At 36.4% G+C, this 21,677-nt stretch overlaps 1 protein-coding gene and 1 long non-coding RNA gene across 3 annotated transcripts in view; both read left to right on the forward strand.

Moving 5' to 3' along the window:
• The window catches only part of SBF2 (SET binding factor 2), a 479,646-nt gene that overhangs the window by 366,482 nt on the left and 91,487 nt on the right, over positions 1-21,677 (forward strand). The window lies entirely within an intron of this gene.
• On the forward strand, positions 5,516-21,522 carry LOC128311829 (uncharacterized). The gene is made up of 2 exons (XR_008290470.1): positions 5,516-8,247; positions 8,302-21,522. It is a non-coding gene; the product is annotated as an uncharacterized LOC128311829 (long non-coding RNA).

Below are 21,677 nucleotides of genomic sequence, written 5' to 3' on the forward strand. Positions count from 1 at the left end.
GCTACTCTCCTTTCCCTGTGTGTGTGCATCACATATGTTTATTACATTTATTTTCTGTGTCTTGCCACTTGAATGTAGACTCCAGCAAAGCAAAAAGCTTCATTTGTTCACTGGTATATCCTCATGTCCTAGATTGTATCTGGTACATAATTCGTCCTTAATAATGGCTGAAGGAAATTAGTAAAATGTGAAAACAAATATGGTACAAAAGATCAACAAAGCCCAAAGTTGTTTTTTGAAGATTAAAACTAGATTTCGTACTCCATTTTGGCTAACTCCAGAGTCTATCACTTTAACCACTACAGAGTACACAGCTTCCAAAATACAGTTCCCTTCTAACTTCACAAATTTTGCCATCTAGTAATTGGACATCAGAGTCACACTGACAGGACTTCAATAGCTCTTGGACATGTTACTTTACTTCTCTGTGCCCCAGTGTCATTAATTACAAATAAGGATGATAATAGTATCTACCTTGCTGGATTATTATGAGCATTAAATGCAATAGTACGTGTAAAATGCTTACTGCACTTGAAGGTAAACCTTCAATAAATGTTAATGACTGCTACTCATCTTTTTTATTATTGTACCTTTTGCTCCTCTTTCTCCTCTTCCCTTCCTCTTGTCAAGTTAACTCAGTTATCCCAGGAAGTGTTACGAATGTGATGAAAGCCAATCAAAAATGCTATAGGTGGGGTACCTGGATGGCTCAGTCATTTAAGTGTCTGACAGTGTTAGTTAAGTGTCAGGTCATGATCTCACAGTTAGTGAGTTTGAGCCCCGCATTGGGTTCGCTGCTGTCAGCACAAAGCCTGCCTTGGATCCTCTGTCTCCATCTCTCTCTGCTTCTCCCTGTCCTGTGCGGTCCCATGCATGTACTCTCTATCTCTCTCTTTCAAAAATAAATAAACATTTTTAAAAAGTCCTATGTGGGGCACCTGGGTGGCTCAGTTGGTTGAGCATCTGACTGCAGCTCAGGTCATGATCTCACGGTTCATGAGTTCAAGCTCTGCGTCAGGCTCTGTGCTGACAGCTCAGAGCCTGGAGCCTGTGTCAGATTCTGTCTCCTCTCTCTGCCCCTCCCCCATGCTTACTCTGTCTCTCCCTCTCTCTCTTTCAAAAATAAATAAAACATTAAAAAAAAGTCCTACAGTTGGACACACTAATTGTCTAATACAAGAATCAACCCTCAAACCAACTGTGCAATTAATTCTTATTGGCTCTGTGTTGAGTTTTGATGGCAAGAACAGATCAGTAATGTGGGGAAGGGGTGGGGTTGAAGAGAAGGATGTGGTTTATGTATTGCTCTTAGATCAAGAGAACTTTGGGACAACCGTCCAAGGGTTCCATAACAACAACCTTCTCTCCATACACACACACACACACACATACCCCACTCTACCTATCAGCCTATACACTCCCTACTAAAAGGTCATATGCTGATTACTTGAATGGAAAACAAACAAGATATCTGACTAATTCCCCAATGGTATCATATCACGTATTTAGAAGCATGTTTAGTGTTTAGTGTTTAGAAACAGTCTGTCACTAAACATTTGACACTTGAGTAGAAGGATTCTAAAAGTTCTATTCAAGCCTGCTATCTATTCTTCCTATCCTCTTTTATAAGATTGCAAATTCAAATGCTTAAAGAAACCAGGCAAGTAATATAAATGATTGAAGGGAAAATTGTACAGAACTGGAGAATGCTTGTTTCATGTATTTAGTTCCAGTCATTTCTTATCAGGCAAAAATGAGGGCATAGTGTTACCAGGTCCCACACTTTTCAAAGAAGACATCTGCTTTAAAATTTTTTTTCCACAGGGTGCCTGGGTGGCTCGGTTGGTTAACCATCCGACTTTGGCTCAGGTCTGATCTCACCATTTGTGAGTTCAAGCCCTGCATTGGGCTCTGTGCTAATAGCTCAGAGCCTGGAGCCTGCTTCAGATTCTGCATCTCCCTCTCTCTCTCTCTCTGACCTTCTCCCACTCACATTCTGTCTCTCTCTCAAAAATAAATAAACAATAAAAAATTTCTTTTAATTTTTTTCCTAATTATTAATAATAAAATTCAAATCAAAAGAAATTCAAACTGCCAGTCTGTAGCCACTGCTGTAAAACTGTGTTGAGCTGTGCAGGAAACAATGAGAACTGCAGAGTTTTAACCTGAAAGATAGGTCTAGAGGTCTAGCTAAAGATATGAATTTGAGAGTCTTGTAAAGAGAGAGGAGTACCAAGCCCAGTTGGGAGGAGAAAGAAAAGAAAATAATAAAGGTCAGAAACTTGGAAAAAATCTGAGGAATGAGAAAAGGAAGAAAAGCCAAAGAATGAGACAGCTTAAGAGACTCACATGTAGGAGATTAGGAGAAAATACTAAATCCCTACTTTTGGAATAGAAGTTAAAAGAAAGTTGCTAATTTGAGCAGTCTTTTAGTAGGTTATGTAGTGCCATTAACTAATGGCACTTATAAATGATTAAACTAATCATTTATTTCACAGGAAAGCAATGAGAAAGGAAATATAATTATGACTAAAGCTAGGCTCTAATTTATTCCACAGTAGCATGGAATTTGATGTATTCTGTTGGCTCCTCCAAGTACATATTCTTTAGAGAAAATATACTGAAAATGCACTGAAGGGAGGCAGCATCCATCTGCTGAAAAGTCAGACAGGGCTGCAGAGTTGGGTCCTCTGTAAGTATGTTTCTGATTCTTCCTCAGACTTAGTGTACTTAATATCCTGGATCCTGTGGCAGGATTCCAGGGCAGTCAAATAATTCCTGACATACTAATTTAAAAATAAAATTTTACAACAGAATAACTTAATCAAAACATGAAAATTTGTTTGAATATTTTCAACTTCTAGAGAAAATGGACTTCTCTCAAAAGTGTACCTCTTCTGAGGCGCCTGGGTGGCTCAGTCGGTTAAGAGTCTGACTTCAGCTCAGGTCATAATCTTGAGGTCTGTGAGTTTGAGCCCCACGTCGGGCTCTGTGCTGACAGCTCAGAGCCTAGAGCCTGCTTCGGATTCTGTGTCTCCCTCTTTCTCTTTCCCCCGCCTCCACTCGTGGTCTATCTCTGTCTTCCAAAAATAAATAAATGTTAAAAAAACAAAATTTTAAAAAGTATATCTCTTCTTACTTTGCTGTCATCATGTATAGAATACAGTGTAAACTGTCCCCCAAATTGAGAAAGGAACTAGCCAGCCTTAATGTCCACTCTGATTTTGCTTAGAACCAGTAAGATCTCTGCTATTCCCACCCACTGTCCCACCTATTATAAAACTTGGGGGAGAGGGTGGAGGGGAGATGATTATGAATTATACAGGCCTAGACTAGACAGGATTTTATTTATAGGCAACATGAGGGTTGGAAGAAAATATTAGACTATAGATTTTTAAATTATTTAGAGAATATTTCAAATTTTTTAAATAATGCAATTAAAAGTACATGAGGCACTTGGGAGCATTGACATGATGTGTAGTAATGGGAAATGTTATACTGTTTGAATATCTAGGTCCCAAAAAGCTTTGGCTTTTATATTTACTGCCTTAAAGTATTTCCATGAAAAGTTGAGAATGTGTTTATATGATTGAATACATAATGTATTTGTTAGGTTTTCTTTTAATATTACTGAGAACAACTGGAGAAAAGTAGCTATTCCTAATTTAGCTCAGAACATACATGTGACCGTCTTAGGTGAGAAGTCAGAAACTGGGCACATAGTATAGTGCCTCCGACAGGGCTTAAGCAGATAGAGACCCTCCTGGGCCAGGATTCTTGTGCAACCCACAGCTCTGTGACAATTTCTTGTCCTCATTTCAGTTGTGCCCCAAGAAAAGTAAAATCTGCAACTTGATGTAAGAAACAAGTGCGTTACCAAAACTATAGGAGGAAAATGCAGGGTTAGAGAGTCAGCTTCCTACATAGAAGAACACTGGGAAAGTTAATGTCGTATAGACAAAATCCTAACTACAACCCACTTCCTTTGTGTGTCTCTTATATACATTGAATTTACAAATAAAATTTCATTTGAAGAAAAGCTTAAACTCCACTTTCAAAAAAGGTCATAAACCCACTCCCATCTTTAAATGGCCCAGAACATGTCACCAAAAACTTTGTTGAATTGAATTGAATTGAATTGATTATCCAATGTTCAGTACAAGAACCAAAGTCCTCTGATTCCAGATTAACTCATTGCTCTATATGAGCTTTAATCCTTTGGCCTGGATCCGTGATTGCACATTACTCATCCTTGCTGCACATTATTCACCTGGAGTGATTTTATTTATTTATTTATTTATTTATTTATTTATTTATTTATATTTTTTAAATATATGAGATTATTGTCAAATTGGTTTCCATACAACACCCAGTGCTCATCCCACAAGATGCCCTCTTCAATGCCCATCACCTACCCTCTCCTCCCTCCCACCCCCCATCAACCCTCAGATTGTTCTCAGTTTTTAAGAGTCTCTTATGCTTTGGCTCTCTCCCACTCTAACCTCTTTTTTTTTTTTTTCCCTTCCCCTCCCCCATGGGTTTCTGTTAAGTTTCTCAGGATCCAGATAAGAGTGAAAACATATGGTATCTGTCTTTCTCTGTATGGTTTATTTCACTTAGCATCACACTCTCCAGTTCCATCCACGTTGCTACAAAGGGCCATATTTCATTCTTTCTCATTGCCACGTAGTACTCCATTGTGTATATAAACCACAATTTCTTCATCCATTCATCAGTTGATGGACATTTAGGCTCTTTCCACAATTTGGCTATTGTTGAGAGTGCTGCTATAAACATTGGGGTACAAGTGCCCCTATGCATCAGTACTCCTGTATCCCTTGGGTAAATTCCTAGCAGTGCTACTGCTGGGTCATAGGGTAGATCTATTTTTAATTTTTTGAGGAACCTCCACACTGTTTGCCAGAGTGGCTGCACCAGTGTGCATTCCCACCAACAGTGCAAGACACCTGGAGTGATTTTAAAGACAACTGATACAAAACTCCCATCAAAAACCAATTAAAACCAAGGTCTTTGGGACTGAGGCCTGGATGTCAGTGTCTTAAAAGTTGCGCAGTTGGAATCTTTAAGGGTCCTAAACCCAGAGAGTCTGCCATTACCTTTGTGAAAATGCTGAAGATATCTCATATAGCTTAATAACATACTTTACCAGTAGACATTATTATAAAGATAGTACTCTCTAGACCTTGTGGGGAAGGGGAATGGTGCTTTTAGGGACCAAAAAATAACTTTGTGCCTTTCTTCAGGTCTTTAAATTTAAAATTCTGCAAGATAGGTTAATGAAAAATGAAGGCTACCTGTTTGAATTCATTGCACCTATTGATTTAAATCAAAAAGTATATATTCAAATCTTTATGTTCAGAACCCTTTGGTAAGCTAAGTGAGGAACCTTACCATAGAAGATGTAGCTTCTATCTTTGAGGAACTTGTGATTTATTATAATTGATTTGGGGAAAAAGAACTTATAAAATGCAATAATAATAATAATAATAATAATAATAATAATACCTAGCATTGATTGAACACTTCCTGGGTACCAGACACTGTATGAAGCAACTTATATGTACCATGCCATTTAATCCTCACAATCATAACCTTGAGAAGTATGGGATTAAAAACCCTTTTATCTTTATTTAACAGATGAGGAAAATAAAGCACAAAAAATTAAGTAACTTACCCAAAGTTATGTAAACACAAGTAGCCTGAGTCCAGAACCCATTCTCCTTAACCATCAGTCAACCTATAAAGTAGTAAGAGATAATGAAATTTTTTTTATGTTTATTTATTTTTGAGAGAGAGAGAGAGAGAGTAGGGGAGGGGCAGAAAGAGAGGGAGGCACAGAATCTGAAGCAGGCTCCAGGCTCTGAGCTGTCAGAGCCTGACACGAGGCTTGAACTCATGAACTGTGAGATCATGATCTGAACTGAAGTCAGAGGTTTAACCAACTGAGCCACTGAATCAAGCAGGTGCCCCTGAAATGGTTGTTTTTAAGCCACTAACTTTTGTGCTGTTGTTTTTACACAGCAAATAGATAAGAGAAATTCTGATTCATAGCAAGTGCTATGTAACTATTAGCTAATATCAATGTTATTATTTTTTTTAAGTTTATTTATTTAGGGAGAGAGAGCATGCATGAGCCAGGAAGGGTCAGAGAGGGAAAGAGAATCTCAAGCAGGCTCTGCACTGTCAGTGCACAAGACTTGATCTCACCAACCATGAGATCATGACCTGAGCCAAAACCCAAGAGTCAAACATTTAACCAACTTGAGCCACAGAGGTACCCCCTTGATGTTATTATTATGTAGATCTTTGATGCCAAGTTTTGACATCCAGATATGATCAGTGAAGGGCTGTTATACGTGCTTGGGTGAGGGGAACAACATTAATTAAACAATACTTATTAACTTTGCAGTAGAATATGGCTTAAAAGAAATATTGATTAGTGCAAGAGAAGTTTTTTTTAATATTAATTTATTATCAAATTGGCTAACACACGTTGTATAAAGTGTGCTCTTGGTTTGGGGGGTAGATTCCTGTGGTTCATCGCTTATATACAACACTCAGTGCTCATCCCAGCTAGTGCCCTCCTCAATGCCAATCACCCATTGTCCCCTCTCTCTCATCCCCTCATCAACCTTCAGTTTGTTCTCTGTATTTAAGAGTCTCTTATGGCTTGCCTCCCTCTCTCTCTGTAACTATATTTTTACCCTTCCCTTCCCTCATGGTCTTCTGTTAAGAGAAGGTATTTTTAAGAACTGTTTTGGAAGTTTCACAAAAATAAAACACAATACATTGACATGCCAATCAGTGGTCTCATCATGCTAAATTACTTTATACTGCAAATACCTGCTGAAGTATGCAATTGTATACTTTCTGTGATTCAGGATATTAGGTCGCCATTAATAACTCTTGGTCTTCCATGTGGTTAAGTCAAAATTTTACTGGCTTCATCCCAATACCTGTGAAATTTGATAGCAGATTTTCTCTGGAATAACAATGAAAGCACTAATTCATAATTCTCAAAGTTTAACAAAGAACGAAGAGGTTTGTTTTTGCTCAGACAAGCCCTAGAATGCTGTTTCCGTAGGCTCTCTGTCTGCTGTTTTCATTTTTGCTATCTCTCTCAAGTTAAGAAGGCATTTGTATTAGACCAGAATTTTTATCTATTTACTAAATAATTGATTTCACAATTGCATGTTTGATGGCTTGACTCATTGTGTTATAAAGATCTGTGGTTTTATAAGGAAATCAGTAGAAAAACAACACATTTTGCTTTACTGTCTTTCTTACAAAATAAATTCATTTATTTAATTGGGGTTGGGGGGGATTGCAGGGACTATACTTGGCCAACACTAAAATCTGTTATCATCTCCATCCAAGAAAGTTAACTGAAGCTGACTTGACTTCTGGGAAGTGCGTTGTAGCTGACATCTGGGTGTGCCCCATACCAAAGTGTTATCATGAGAGATTGATTGGTCCATCAGGAATGGAATTTGAATCCCCTCAAAGGACTAAATAAAACAAAATTATCTGGACTATATTACCTTTTTTGGAGTTAATAAACTTTACTTTTTTACAGCATAACTCTCTCTGTTAGTGGGATGTTATGTCACAATTGTCAGTTACTTATTCTTCCTACCGTAACGATATACTATTCCAGTAACTTCATCCCAATGTTTTAAACCTTGTACATGACAGTACATTTTAGAATTACCATCATAGCCCCCCCCCCCCAGCAGCGTGCTAAACACATCTTTGATGCTCTGAAAAATGTTCATAGTTATAGCATAATATATCCTTAGGTACCTATGCTGTGCAAAGCCTTCTATCCAAATGCAAATCTAATTTTTTTTAATCATTGCTTACTTCTTTTATCTGTCACCCTGCTTTTCTTTTGGGTCTTGAGAAAAATGAGATTCTACTCCAAAAATGCTTTAAGAATGCTTACTGTGCTATAAAAGGCAAAGAAGCACTAGTATCTTTATATTTATGATTGACATGTATATAATCTTAAAACACCATTGACTCCAGATCTTTTTTATTTTTCATGGTGAACACTTGCCAAAGGTAGGAAAAAGATTAAGGCATGCATCTCATAGAATGAATGTAAATAATTGCAAATATTTCCTATTCCTTCTCCTACTTAAATTTGAAAATCAAAATTCTTGTAATCTGGTCATTGATAAAAATGTTGAAAAGGGCAGAACTTCATAGCAGTCTTGTAATCTGGTCATTGATAAAAATGTTGAAAAGGGCAGAACTTCATAGCAGGCTACTTGACAGTGCCTTTTAGGATAGTGTCACTGTATTTAGTCATTAGATGTGGAAGATGTAACGGGTAAGATAATTTGGAATCAAATGCCTAGAATTGTTGTCTGGGAGCCAAAACATAACATGTGCTCTGGAGTCGAAATATAACATGAAGACAGAGTTTAGAGATAAAGAGGAATGATAGTTTTATTATTTTGCCAGGCAGAGGAAGTTGCAGCAGGCTAATGCCTTCAAAACTGTAGACTTGCTCTGGGTAAAAGACTTGAGGGGTTTTGTAGGAAAATACAGGATCTGGGAGGTTTGGATAGGAATCAGGTTCGTGCTGCCAACCCTGTTCGTTATGTCTTCAAGGTGGTCCCACGACTAGAGCCATCTGAATCTCGTTATTAAGTATGCATTGAAATCAGTGAGAAGTCAATATGGAAATGGAGTTCATGGAGCAAAGGATTCTAGAGAAAAACAAGTGAAAGTGAGGGAGAGGTTTCAAGAATGAGGAAGAGAAAATTGTGTTCAGTTTGGTTCAGGCAAGACTTGCTAAAGCATTAATGTGTCCATTTTAATTTCCATCCATCTTTACATTTCTATAGCAGTTTCAGAATGTCATATTAAGGAGTTTAGACTAATATCATTTTCTAGTCACAAAGAAGTATACAATAGCATACTCTTGAATAAGGCAGTGATGTGATTGTGTTTCAGAAACTTACAATGGTGTAGAAGAGGTTCAGGAGGATTTAGAGGTTGGAGGAACAGAGGCCACCTAGTAGGCTAGTATGACAGACAAATGTTGATTACAGTACTTAGGGAGAGATCCACAAGGAAAGTTATCTATAGCATGTTTCGCTTAAGCAGGGGTTACAAACTAATTGCCTACAGAGGCCAACAAATAATGCAAATAGTTAAACAGGTCAAAGGAAGAACAAGTCTAATGAGGGCAGCCCCCACTCTGCTCCATCAGTTGTCACCTGGCAGGAATGCAGGAACATTGTTACCACATCTTTCAGTTTTTCAAGAGAAGTTGGAAGTTTAGCCTTTAAATAGAATCTCTTCATTTGTAAATGTTGGCTTAATTTAAAAAAAAAATTCTAGATGGCTAAAAAAAAAAACAAACAAAAACATCTACAGCCAGAAGCAGCTAGTAGTAGGATGCCAGCTTTTACAGCCTGTAGCTTTTAGTTTCTTCTGGCTGTGACTCTTGTTGTGTAGTATGGTAAGGAAAAGACCTAAGGATAGGAATTAGAAAATTTCTGGTGAAGTACAGTCTGATAACATAACTGAGAAAAGAATGGCAAATGCAAAACTCATGACTCTCTTTGTGGGTAGCAAAAGCCAAGATTTTGTTAACAGCTTGTCCCTAAAGAGCACTTTATAAATAGATTGCTCTGTTTAGGTTAATTTTGCTTAGGTAGCATTGTTTCCTTCCTATTAGTCAGCATTGTTAGCATTTTTGAGAAATCATGGATCTGATGGAGACTTGTGGAGGAGCTGCTGAATTACAGAAGTTATTACAGCAAAATAAATTATGTGGTGCTATAAATACTTGACTCGGTGACTCAGCAAATTCCCTTTATGTCCAAAAGGAAACATGTTGTACCTAACTCATGAGGTCTGTTTTTAATTTCTTCAGCTTCGCAGTTGTTCCTGTTTGTCACTGATAGATTTTTACATGATGTGAGACACATAAAGATAAAGACATACCACTTTCCGAGGGAGACTTAAGTATTGGGGAAATGAAAGCAGTGGTGGGGGGGACCTTTAGTCATTGGAGTGCTTTTGTATTGATGGCAGGGGATTACCAGGAAGAAGTCAGAGAACCATCTGGGATGGCTGTGAGAAACTAGATAGTTTTATTATACTCTTGGTAACATTTCCAACTAATAAAATTAGAATAAAAATTTTAATGTTAGAAGCAAAACCCTAGAAAATATGTAATTAACTTCTTTAGAATTCAACAATCATTCTATTTAACTCTAACACTCACATTTAAAATACTTTAACCAGACATTTGAGTTGATGCCAAGATGTGCCAGAGATGGTTTCTGCCTTCAAAGACTATTAGGAGAGAGACTATATGTACACAAAATTTTTAAATTATTTATGTTTAATTAAATAATTGTTCGATACCTTGTTTATAAAACCTAGTAAATTGTTGGTCTTTTAGTAAATATTTATTATCGTCTGTTAATGAGCAGGCAAAAATAGTACTATGTAGGAACTGATTTCATACATTTTCTTATAAAACAGTAGAGAATTGTTTTTAAAACTCTTTGCATCTTGATTGTTTTTTGTAATAAAAATACTAACACTCCTTACTGCTATTAAATAAAGCATAGTGGCAACTAAAATCTGTCAAAAACTCTTCCATCCTGTATAATTCTAAAAGGTTCTAACCTTTCATTTCAGCATATTCTTGAACAAAAATAGCTAAATGTAAAAATAGAATGAAATAATTATTAAAGAAGTATAAACAAAATTCCATATAAGACAGTAGCTTAGTCTGCTTGGACTGCCATAACAAAATACTATAGACCGTGGTTGAAACACAGACATTTATTTTCTAATGGTTCTGGAGGCTAGATATCCAAGATCAAGGTTCCGGCCAATTCAGTTTCTAGTTAAGGACTTTCTTTCTGGCTTGCAGCTGCCTTCGTGCTACGTCTTTACATGATGTTTCCTCAGTGCATGGATACAGTGAAAAAGAGCAGGAGGGAGGGAAAGGGGAAGAGAGAGCACTTTCTGGTATCTGTTCTTAGAATGACTCTAATCCTATCATGTCAGGACACCCACCCCCACTTAGGACCCCGTTTAATTTTAATTACTTCTTTCAAATACACTGTAGTGGAAGCTAGGGCTGCAACATACGAATTTTAGGGGGACACAAACAGTCCATTCATAACAGATAAGAAATAGAGAGGAAGCAACCAGAAAGGCATTTTTGAAAAGGTAGCATTTGAATAGGTTCTTGGAGAATGGGTAGGCTTTTAACCATTAGCGATTGGAAGGAGAGATTCCAAGTGGAAGAAATAGTTTAACCAGTATCATGGCAATGAGGAAGCAAAGAGTATATTCAGCACACAGGAGTCAGCTCTTTCACTTGCAGGATGACATCTACACAAGTGAATAGTACTCAGGAAGTAAAGAGGATATGGCCAAATTATTTTGTACCTTATAAAACATCATTTTCTGGTTTCAGCACAGCTCTAACTAGTTGTGTGACTTTGGCTATTCCCCTCTACTTACGTGTGTCTCAGCATGCCATTTGTCAATGGAAAAATTATCTCTGGGGTTTCTTTTAATTTAATAAATCTGTACTTCAGAACAAGTGTTTTTTTTTTTTAAGGTAACCATTGAGACTTTATTATAGGCTGTGAGATCTAACTTCAAAATGTTATAGCTGCCTTATGACATTAATATGCAAACATGCTAGGATACACAGAGGTGTGTTAAATTATTTCATCATTGAGCAATGGAACACACAGAGTGGAAATTTCAAATTTTGCTTAATACAAAGACAAATGAAATTTTGGTGTGAAATAAAGGATTAGATTTTCTCATTTGAGGGAGGTGTTCTGTGATCTTATGAAATTACTGAGCCTCAGTTGTGTACAATTAAGATAAAATCCTCTGGATTTTAAGTAAGCGGTTTAAGTTTAACAAGTATTGTGTGTTTGCGTGTGCCCATATGCTTTCATATTTGTGCTCTTACACCAGCAGATGTGCACACTTCTGCAAGTGTTTTGATGAGAGGCAGAAAAATCTGCAGCCACTTACCAATGTTGAATTGGACTCCTCCCACCTCTGCATGAATTGGGAACCTTTTTCTGCATATTCCAGGGAGAGAATATGGACCTCCCAGGGAGAGTTGACCAGGCAAATTAAGCAAATACTTGGTTTCTCCAACCTTGTTCCATGCCCTTTTTCAATTTCATTGGCTCTTTTATTTTCCCCTGCCTTGGACTTCTGATTCTTTCATGACTGCCTTTTCTGCCTTCTTTCAATTCATTTGTAGGCACCTGGGTAAGGAAGCCATAGACTCATAGGGTTATTTCCTTTTGAGTAGGAACTAGACCTTAAGCTATAGGAATGAAACATGAACAGTAAAACTCTATACAATAAATGGACATAGAGCCTGGGGATAGGGATAGGGAGATGATTTTGTGGTGTTCCTTAAAGCCTTAGAATGGAAAATGATCCCTTGGGGCTTAAAGAACATTTTCAGTCCTAGAACAGTTTAATCTAGCTTTACAACTATTTATTCTTAACCCTGGACCTGTCTTGGTTATTTTTAGGCAAATAATTACTACTATTTACTTATTTTCTAGAATTCTAGGTTAGTTGTGAGCAAACTTGGATAACTTTGACCCAATCTGTATGATTCAGTAGATAATTCTTCTTTCTGTGAAACGGCTCCTAGGTCAACAGCTTGTTCCTCATTGCAGAGGCTTAGTTTTAATGAGTCTTTACAACTTAAATTAAGAAGCAGGAGAACTAAAGTTGAAGAAGAATTGTTTTCCTCAACAACAGCATATTTCTTTTCAAGAAATATATTTTCTTTCCCCACTATATATAGTCAGCTTATAATAAGTTTTGCTTCTCAAAAATAGGTTGGTCTACCTTTTTCACATACACATCCAAGTCAAGAAGGTGTTATCTTCATAATGAACTTAAGCTAGAGCTTAGGTGACTCACCTGAGAATATTCTATCAGTCAGAAACTATTCAAGGTCCAACCCCGGTATTTACTGCTCTGTGGCCTCCACTTTGCGGAGGCACCACCTTAATGAATCACACTGGCTGTCCGTCACTCATTCTCTCACGACCACAGTTTCAAAATAAAACCTTGGAAAATGGAGGCACTGAAGTAACAGTTGCAGTTACTTCACCCACTGTTGACTGTTCTATGGATGCAACCTACAATTTGAGTCTTTATTTGGTCGTTGACAAAGGCCTTAAATTTTTGAGTCAAAACTTCAGTAAAATTCAGAAATTTAGGCCCTAAGATGTTGATTCTGTTGTTTATAGGAAATGCTTTCAAGGCTTACTTTGCTTTTCATAGTTCTAACAAAATAATTTAATGTGTGTGTTTTTTGGGGGTGGGGTTTTTTGGGTGGTTTTTTGTTTGGGGTTTTTGTTTTGTTTTTTTCTTTTTTTTTTTTCTCTCTGGAAAAGTTGAGTAGATGGAAACTATGAAAGGAAAAGATGTACTACAAAATTGTAAGTCAATAGTTCTGTGGTTTCTGCTTTCATCTAGTAAAAAGAAGAAAATAGTATAAGGAAGAAGTTCATTTTTCTTAGATTATTGGTAGTAAAATTCAAGTTAAAAATCAGAGTTTGCTAATTGTGTTTTTCCTCTAGATTCTCTTTCTCATCAGAATAATCTCTCAAATAAAGATAATATCTAAATTTAATCAGAAGTTTTAACTGTTAAGTTTAATCATGCAAGGAAAGAAATGTGCACTTTCAGGGGATTCACCTTTGTAGTTTTATCCTAATACAGTAGTGACCTGTTACATGTATGTTAGAGCTGGATGGCCATAGTCAGCTTTCTAGGTGCCTAGCCTGCCTTGCTGCCTCTGCAGGCCACTAAAACTGCTTACTGTTTTACCCAAGCAGGTGCTTAATTTTTCCAGCATATCCATGACTTCCCACATAGGCTTTTAGCTATTGTACTATTACCTTGTACAACTATGCTACTGCCTGCACTATGTCTTTGAACCCCTGGCTGCTGCTTTTTATTAAATAGATATGAAGTGTCAGGTTGCTATGCTAAGTGTTTTACACATTGAATCTTGCCACCCCCATGGGGCAGAGCTACCCTTAAATGAAGCTAGCACAGTATACCATAATCTTAGCTTTGCTTCCGTAATGTATCTTCTGAATTATCAGACAGTGGTAAATGACTACAGCTACCGTTCATAACTAAGCTTATTTTTTTTTCTTTTTTACTGTGGTAAGACATACATAACATAAAATTTACCATCCTGACCATTTTTAAGTGTACAGTCCAGTGGTATTAAATACATCCACATTGATGTGCAACCACGGTCACCATACATCCCCATAACTCTTCTCAAGTCGTAAAACTGAATTTCTGTACCTATTAAACAATAATTCCCCATTCTTCTTCCCCCAGCCCCTGGCAACTACCATTATACTTTTTGTCTTTACAATTTTGACTACTCTAAGTACCTCATGTCAGTGGAATCATACAGTATTTGTCTTTCTGTAACTGGCTTATTTCACTAATCATAGTGTCCTTAAGGTTTATACATGTTACAGCATATTGCAGAATTTCCTTCCATTTTAAGGCTGAGTAATATTCCATTAGTATGTCTATATCACATTTTGCTTATCCATGTATCCAGTCGATGGACACTTGTGTTTCTTCCACAGTTTAGCTATTATGAATAATGCCGCTATGAACATGGGTATACAAATATCTTTTTGAGACTCTGCTTTCAATTCTTTTGAAGTAGAAGTGTTAGATTGTATGGTAATTCTTTTTCTAAGTTTTTGAGAAACCACAATATTGTTTTCCACAGTAGCTATACCATATTACATTCCCACCAGCAATGCACAAGACTTCCTCTTCTTTATTTCCTCACCAGCACTTGTTATTTTCTGGTGTTTTTTTCTAGTTTTATTGAGAAATAATTGACATATTTCACTGTATCAGTTTAAGATATATAACATGATTTTTTATTTATGCATTTTTAAAATTTTTGTAATGGAAGGATGGTTGAATAAATGTTACATTAGTGTCAGATGTACACACAGTGATTCAGCATGTCTGCACATTATGCTGTGCCACCACAAGCGTAGCCACCATCTGTCAGCGTATAACACTATTACAATACCATTGACTATATTCCTTATGCTGTATCTATTATCCCCATGACTTTCATTCCATAACTGGAATTCTCTATCTCCCATTCCCCTTCACCCATTTTACCCATCCCTCCCACCCTATTTTCTGGCTTTTTTTTTTTTTAATAGTACCTATCCTAATGGGTGTGAGGTGGTGTTTCATTGTAGTTTTGATTTGCATTTGCCTTATGATTAGTGATGTTCAGCATCTTTTCATATGCTTATTGGCCATTTGTTTATCTTCTGTGAAGAAATGTCCACTCAAGTCCTTTGTCCATTTTTGAATCAGGGTGGGGTTTGTTATTTTTCGTCTTAGAAGTTCTCTGTATATTCTGAATATTAATCAGATACGTGATTTATAATATTTACCAGAATATGCTTATCATGTATATGATTTGCAAATACTTTCTCCCATTCTGTGGGTTGCCTTTTTACTCTGCAAGTAGTGTGTTTGGGTGCACAAAATCTTTATTATTTCTTTTTTTTTTTTTTAAGTGTACTTACTTAGAGAGAGAGCACAAGGAGGGGAGAGGCAGAGAGAGAGCACAAGCAGGGGAGAGGCAGAGAGAGAGGGAGAGAGAGAGAATCTCAAGCAAGCTCTGCATTGTCAGCGTGGAGCCCAACACGGGGCTCAAACACATGAACCATGAGATCATGACCTGAGCCAAAACCAGGAGTCAGACACTTAACTGACGGAGCCACCAGGCGCCCCTTTGGATGCCAAAAATTTTTAATTTTCATGAAGTACTATTTGTCTGTTTTTCCTTTTGTTGTTATGCCTTTAGTGTCCTATCCAAGAAATCATTGCCAAATCCAATGTCCTATTATTTTTATACTGTACTAATCCCCCCACTTTAGACCTTAGTGGCACACTATAAAAATTGCTTTATAGTGATTGCTTCAGATCACTGAAAATACACCCCAAGTCCTAGAAAGGTAGTTTTCCCTTAATCTCTGATAAAGTGGACTCCAAGAAGTGTGAGCTATTTTCACAGTGGCTACCCTATTATTTTTATCTAGGAACAATATTCATTTTCATCAATGGATAAATAAAGGTTACTTTAGAACATGTGCTATTTGGAGGCGCCTGGGTGGCTCAGTCGGTTAAGCGGCCGACTTCGGCTCAGGTCATGATCTCACGGTCTGTGAGTTCAAGCCCCGTGTTGGGCTCTGTGCTGACAGCTCAGAGCCTGGAGCCTGTTTCAGATTCTGTGTCTCCCTCTCTCTGACCCTCCCCCGTTCATGCTCTGTCTCTCTCTGTCTCAAAAATAAATAAACGTTAAAAAAATTAAAAAAAAAAAAAAAAGAAGAACATGTGCTATTTGGAGTAAATATATAGCCTCTTTGTATTTGTCACTTCATCTCTGGAATCTGCCAAGCCAAAAGGGCCTGGGCATTGGAACCATTAATTCATGCCTCTTCCACCCTCACTCATAACACCATTGCCTTGTTTTGAATTTGCAACTGTCCCACTTGCTGGTTATAATGTATTATCCTCTTAAGATATGCTAGATTTGATTTGCTAAAATTGTGTTTAGAATTTTTGCATCTATATTCATGCAGCATATTGATATAATTTTGTAATGTCTTCTGGTTTTTTAATCAGAGATAACACACTCATAGAATGAGTTGAGAGATATACAGTCTTCTTTAATTATTTGGAAGAGTTTGTGTTGAATTGATGCAAGTTCCTTCTTAAGTGTTTGAGAGAGTTTTTAGTGGAGCCATTTGTGTTGGGGGCTTTCTTTGTGAGAAGACTTTTTACTACAATTTCAATGTCTCTAATAGATAGGGGCCTATTCAAGTTATGTTTCCTCTTGAGTGAGGTTTGGTAGTTTATTTCTTAAGGAGTTTGTCCATTTCATCTAAGTAGTCAATATTGTTGACATAAAGCTGTTCATATTTCTTTATGATTTGTTTTAAATATCTGTAGAATCTTTAGTAATGTTACTTGTGACATTGGTAATTTTGTCTTTATTTCTAATCAGTCTGACTAAAGGTTTATTAATTTTATGAATCTCAAAGAACCAGCTTTTGGTTTTATTGGTATTTTTTACTTTTCTATTTTCTGTTTCACTGATGATTGCTGTAACCTTAATTCCCTTCTTTTGCTTGCTTTGACTTTAATTTGCTTTTTTTTTTCTTCTAATTTTTCTAAGTATAAGCTGAGGTCATTGATTTGAGACAATTCTTCTTTTCTCTCACAGGCATTTAGTGCTGTAAATCTTCCCCAAAGAAATGGTTAGTGCCATCCCACAAATTCTGATATGTTTCACTTTCATTTAGTGCAAAGTACTTCCTAATTTCCCCTTTTATTTCTTCTTTGATCCATGAATTATTTAGTTTCTATATTTGGAGATTTTTCTAGCTAACTTTCTGTTATTGATTTCTTTTTTTTTTTATTATTTAAATTCAAGTTAGTTAACATACAGTGTAGTATTGGTTTTGGGAGTAGAATCCAGTGATTCATCACTTACATATGACACCCAGTGCTCATCCCAACAGGTGCCCTCCTTAATGCCCATCACCCAGTTAGCCCATCTCCCTATTCACCTCCCCTCTAGCAACACCCAGTTTGTTCTCTGTATTTAAGAGTTTCTTATGATTTGCCTCCCTCTGATTTTATGTTATTTTTCCTTCCCTTCCCCTATGTTCATCTATTATGCTTCTTAAATTCCACATATGAGTGAAATCATATGATACGTGTCTTTCTCTGCCTGGTTTATTTCGTTTAGCATAATACACTTCTAATTTAATTCCATTTTGGTCAGAGAATATATTTTGTGTGATTTGAATCCCTTTAAAAAATACATATGTATATTTTAATTTTTTAATTTTATTTAAATCCAAGTTAGTTAACATGTACTGTAATAATTATTTCAGGAGTAGAATTTAGTGATTCATCACTTACATATAGCACCCAGTGCTCATCCCAACAAGTGCCCTCCTTAAGATTTATTTTATCACCCACCATGCAGGTTTTCTTAGTAAATGTTTTGTATGCATTTGAAAAGCATGGATATTTTGCTATTGTGCTATTAAAAAATCAAATCAGGTTAAGTTAGTTGATAGTATATCCTTCCTGATTATTTTTTTCTTACATTTCTAGTATTTAGAGAGATTAAAATCTCCAACTATAGTTGTGTATTTATTTCTCCTTGCCTTTCTATCAGATTTCATTCATGTATTCTAAAGCTTTCTTATTTAATACATAAGTACTTTGGGTTTTATGTCTTCTTGATTAATTCTTTACCATTAGAAAATTATCTTTATTTGCACTAATATTCTTTACTTTGAAATCTAAATCTTCTATTAACATAGCCACTCCAGTTTTCTTTTGACTAGTGTCAGCATACTATATCATTTTTGTCTTTTTTTTTAAGTAAACTTGTATTTTAGAGTATTTGCACATTTACCGAAAGTTGCAAAGGTAACAGGTAGTTTCCACACATCCTCACCCAGCTCTTCTTGTCAGCAACCTTTTTCTAATGTTTTATTGAGATGTAATTCACATGCCATATACAATTCATCCATTTAAACTATACAATTCAGTGGTTTTTAGATACTTTCTTCCATCACAATCAATTAAAAAAATTTTTTTATTTGAGTATAGTTGACACACAGTGTTATTAGTTTCAGGTGTACACCACAATCAATTTTAAAGCATTTTCATTACCACAAAAAGAAACACCATAGCCATTAGTTGTCACTACCCATTCCACCATTCCCCGAGCCTTGTGCTATCACTAATCTACTTTCTGCCTCTATGGATTTGCGTGTTCTGGACATTTCATTTGTATGAATGAAATTTTACAACATGTGATCTTTCATGACCAGCTTCTTTCACTTAGCATAATGTTATCAAGTTTCATCCATGGTATATAGCATGTATCAGTATCTCATATGTTTTATTGCCACATAATATTACATTGCAAGTCTGTACCATATTTATTCATCAACTGATGAATATTTGAGTTGTTTCCATTTTTTAATTAAGATATCATTCATGTACCATAAAATTCACTTTTTTAAAGTGTGAAGGGGGCTTTTCCTTCTCTAAGTAGTGTGGCGTTTCAGCTTATCGGTTCTTCAGAATTTGCTACTGCTTATAAATCCACTTCATGACTTCTAAAATTTTATTAATCTCCCTCATCTCTTGTCTTTTTTCTCATTCTCTTTGCTCTTGTATGTTTTGCCATTTTTTTCCTTTTGTGGTCATTTCAGTGGGGTTTGAGGAACAAAAGACTATTCAGTCTGCCACACTTACTATTTTTTTTTAATTTTTGAGAGAGAGACAGAGACAGAGAGACAGAACGTGAGTCCAGGGGTGAGCGGCAGGGAAGAGCGGGAGACACAGAATATGAAGCAGGTTCCAGGTGCTGAGCTGTCACTACAGAGGCCAACGTCGGGCTCAAACCCATGAACCGTGAGATCATGACCTGAGCTGAAGTCGGACATTTAACTGACTGAGCCACCCAGGCACCCCTAATCTGCCATATTTAATAAAAAGAGCCCTTAAAATTATTTTTGAAGAAGGAAAATAAATTGTCAAAATTCTACTACTTTTACTTCATTTTCATTTTGCCTTTTTCCTCCCACTCTTTGTATACTTATGGATACAATCATAGCATATTTGGCTGATTTTCTTAAATGTAGCATAAGTACTTCTTTCATATAAGCATCACCATATAACTACTTTAATGGCAGAATAATATTCTTTGGTGTTAATAATGTTCTGTCATTTACCTAACCTTCCTTCTCCATTGTTAGGCATTAAAACTGCTAACTTTGGAGGGGGTATAGCTATTAAAGATAACGCCATAATAAACATTTTTGTTGAGCTTTTAGGGCATTTGCAAGTACACATAGTGAGATCTGTGACTCACCAAATTCCTCAATTTCCTGTGCTGGGACCCACGGATGCTTTTCTTCTTCCGTTCCTTTTGTAGTCACACCTCAGAAAAAACACCTTGATGTGTATCTACTCACTTCTTTGCTGACTATGTTCTCCCAATCAGGCCCTTAATCTTCCTGATTTACGGTGCTGTTATAAACAACATTATGAGGTGCATCAGTCTTCACATGTGGAGTTCTTATCTCTCCATATAGATTATAAGCACTTTGTAGACAGAGGTCCCATAGTGCTTGGTATTGAGTTAATGAAAAGCACGAATTTACAGTAAACACTTATGGATAGATTATTTTGCTTTGTTCCTAAACAGGTTTAAGAATACTTAAATATGTTTTAAAATCCATGAGTTCAGGGGTGTCTGGATGGCTCAGTCGGTTAAGTGTCTGACTCTTGATTTTAGCTCAGGTCATGATCTCACAGTACATTGGTTCAAACCCAACATCAGGCTCCGTGCTGACAGTGTGGAACCTGCATGAGATTCTCTCTCTCCGTCTCTCTCTCTGTCCTTCCCATGCTCTCTCTCTCTCTCTCTCTCTCAAAATAAATAAACTTTAAAAATCCATGAGTTCAGAAAAATATGAATAAAAAAAGAAAAACTGGTCAACTGTGATGGATGCTAGAAAATAATGCATTGTTTTTAAAACTGATAAATGAAGGGATAAAATCTTGTATTTATCTGGTACAAATTACATGTTCAGGTCACCAAACAGTTGATGAATAGGAAATTTCTCTTTACAGAAATACTCTAATAAATGAGGAAATGATGCTAGAATGAGAATATCACTATTTGATTATTCCTAATGATTAATGAATAAGCATTGACCATAAACAACCTTTAACATCACAAAAAAGAAACAACCATATATAGTAATACCATCCATGAAGTATTCTTGCCAAACAGTCAAGCCTGAATCCCATCAAGCCTCTAGATCCAACTGCTACTTTTCAGGAAGTACAGAGGACAAAAGAGTATGTCATATGACACCACTGGGATGTAGTCAACAACCACCAGACTAATGGAAACTATTGAATAAATGATCCAGTTTCTTCAACAAATAGATTGCAAGTGAGAGGGAAAGTAAGAGAGAGAGGGGCACCTGGGTGGCTCATCAGTAAAGCATCCAACTTTTGATTTCACCTCAAGTGAGGATCTCACAGTCATGGGATCGAGCCCTGCATCAGGCTCTGCACTGAGCATGGAGCCTGCTTAATATTTTCTTCTCTCCCCCTCAGTCCCTCTCCCCTGTTTTCATTCTCTTTCTCTCTCTCTCTCTCTCTCTCTCTCTCTCTGTCTCTCTCAAAAAAAAAAAAAAACAGAAAAGAGAGAGAAAGAGATAGGTGGTAAAGGAACCTATAGATTAAAACTTAACTCAGAGATATAACTAATAGTAATATATGGACCATATTTGGGTCCTTCCTGAATCAAACTAATTGTGAAAAAAAAAAAACAAAGAAAAACTTTTAACATTTATAAGGTAGTAAAAAATTCAAAACCTGACTAGCTATTTGATGTTAAAGAATTATTTTTTAGTAGTGTATTTGTAAAAGATTTGCATGAAATAATTTCTCACTGGAAAAATAGCCAATGTATCAATAACCCCAAAATTTATTTG

The sequence above is a fragment of the Acinonyx jubatus genome, chromosome D1, assembly GCF_027475565.1.
Source record: "Acinonyx jubatus isolate Ajub_Pintada_27869175 chromosome D1, VMU_Ajub_asm_v1.0, whole genome shotgun sequence".
NCBI classification, from domain to species: Eukaryota; Metazoa; Chordata; class Mammalia; order Carnivora; family Felidae; genus Acinonyx; species Acinonyx jubatus.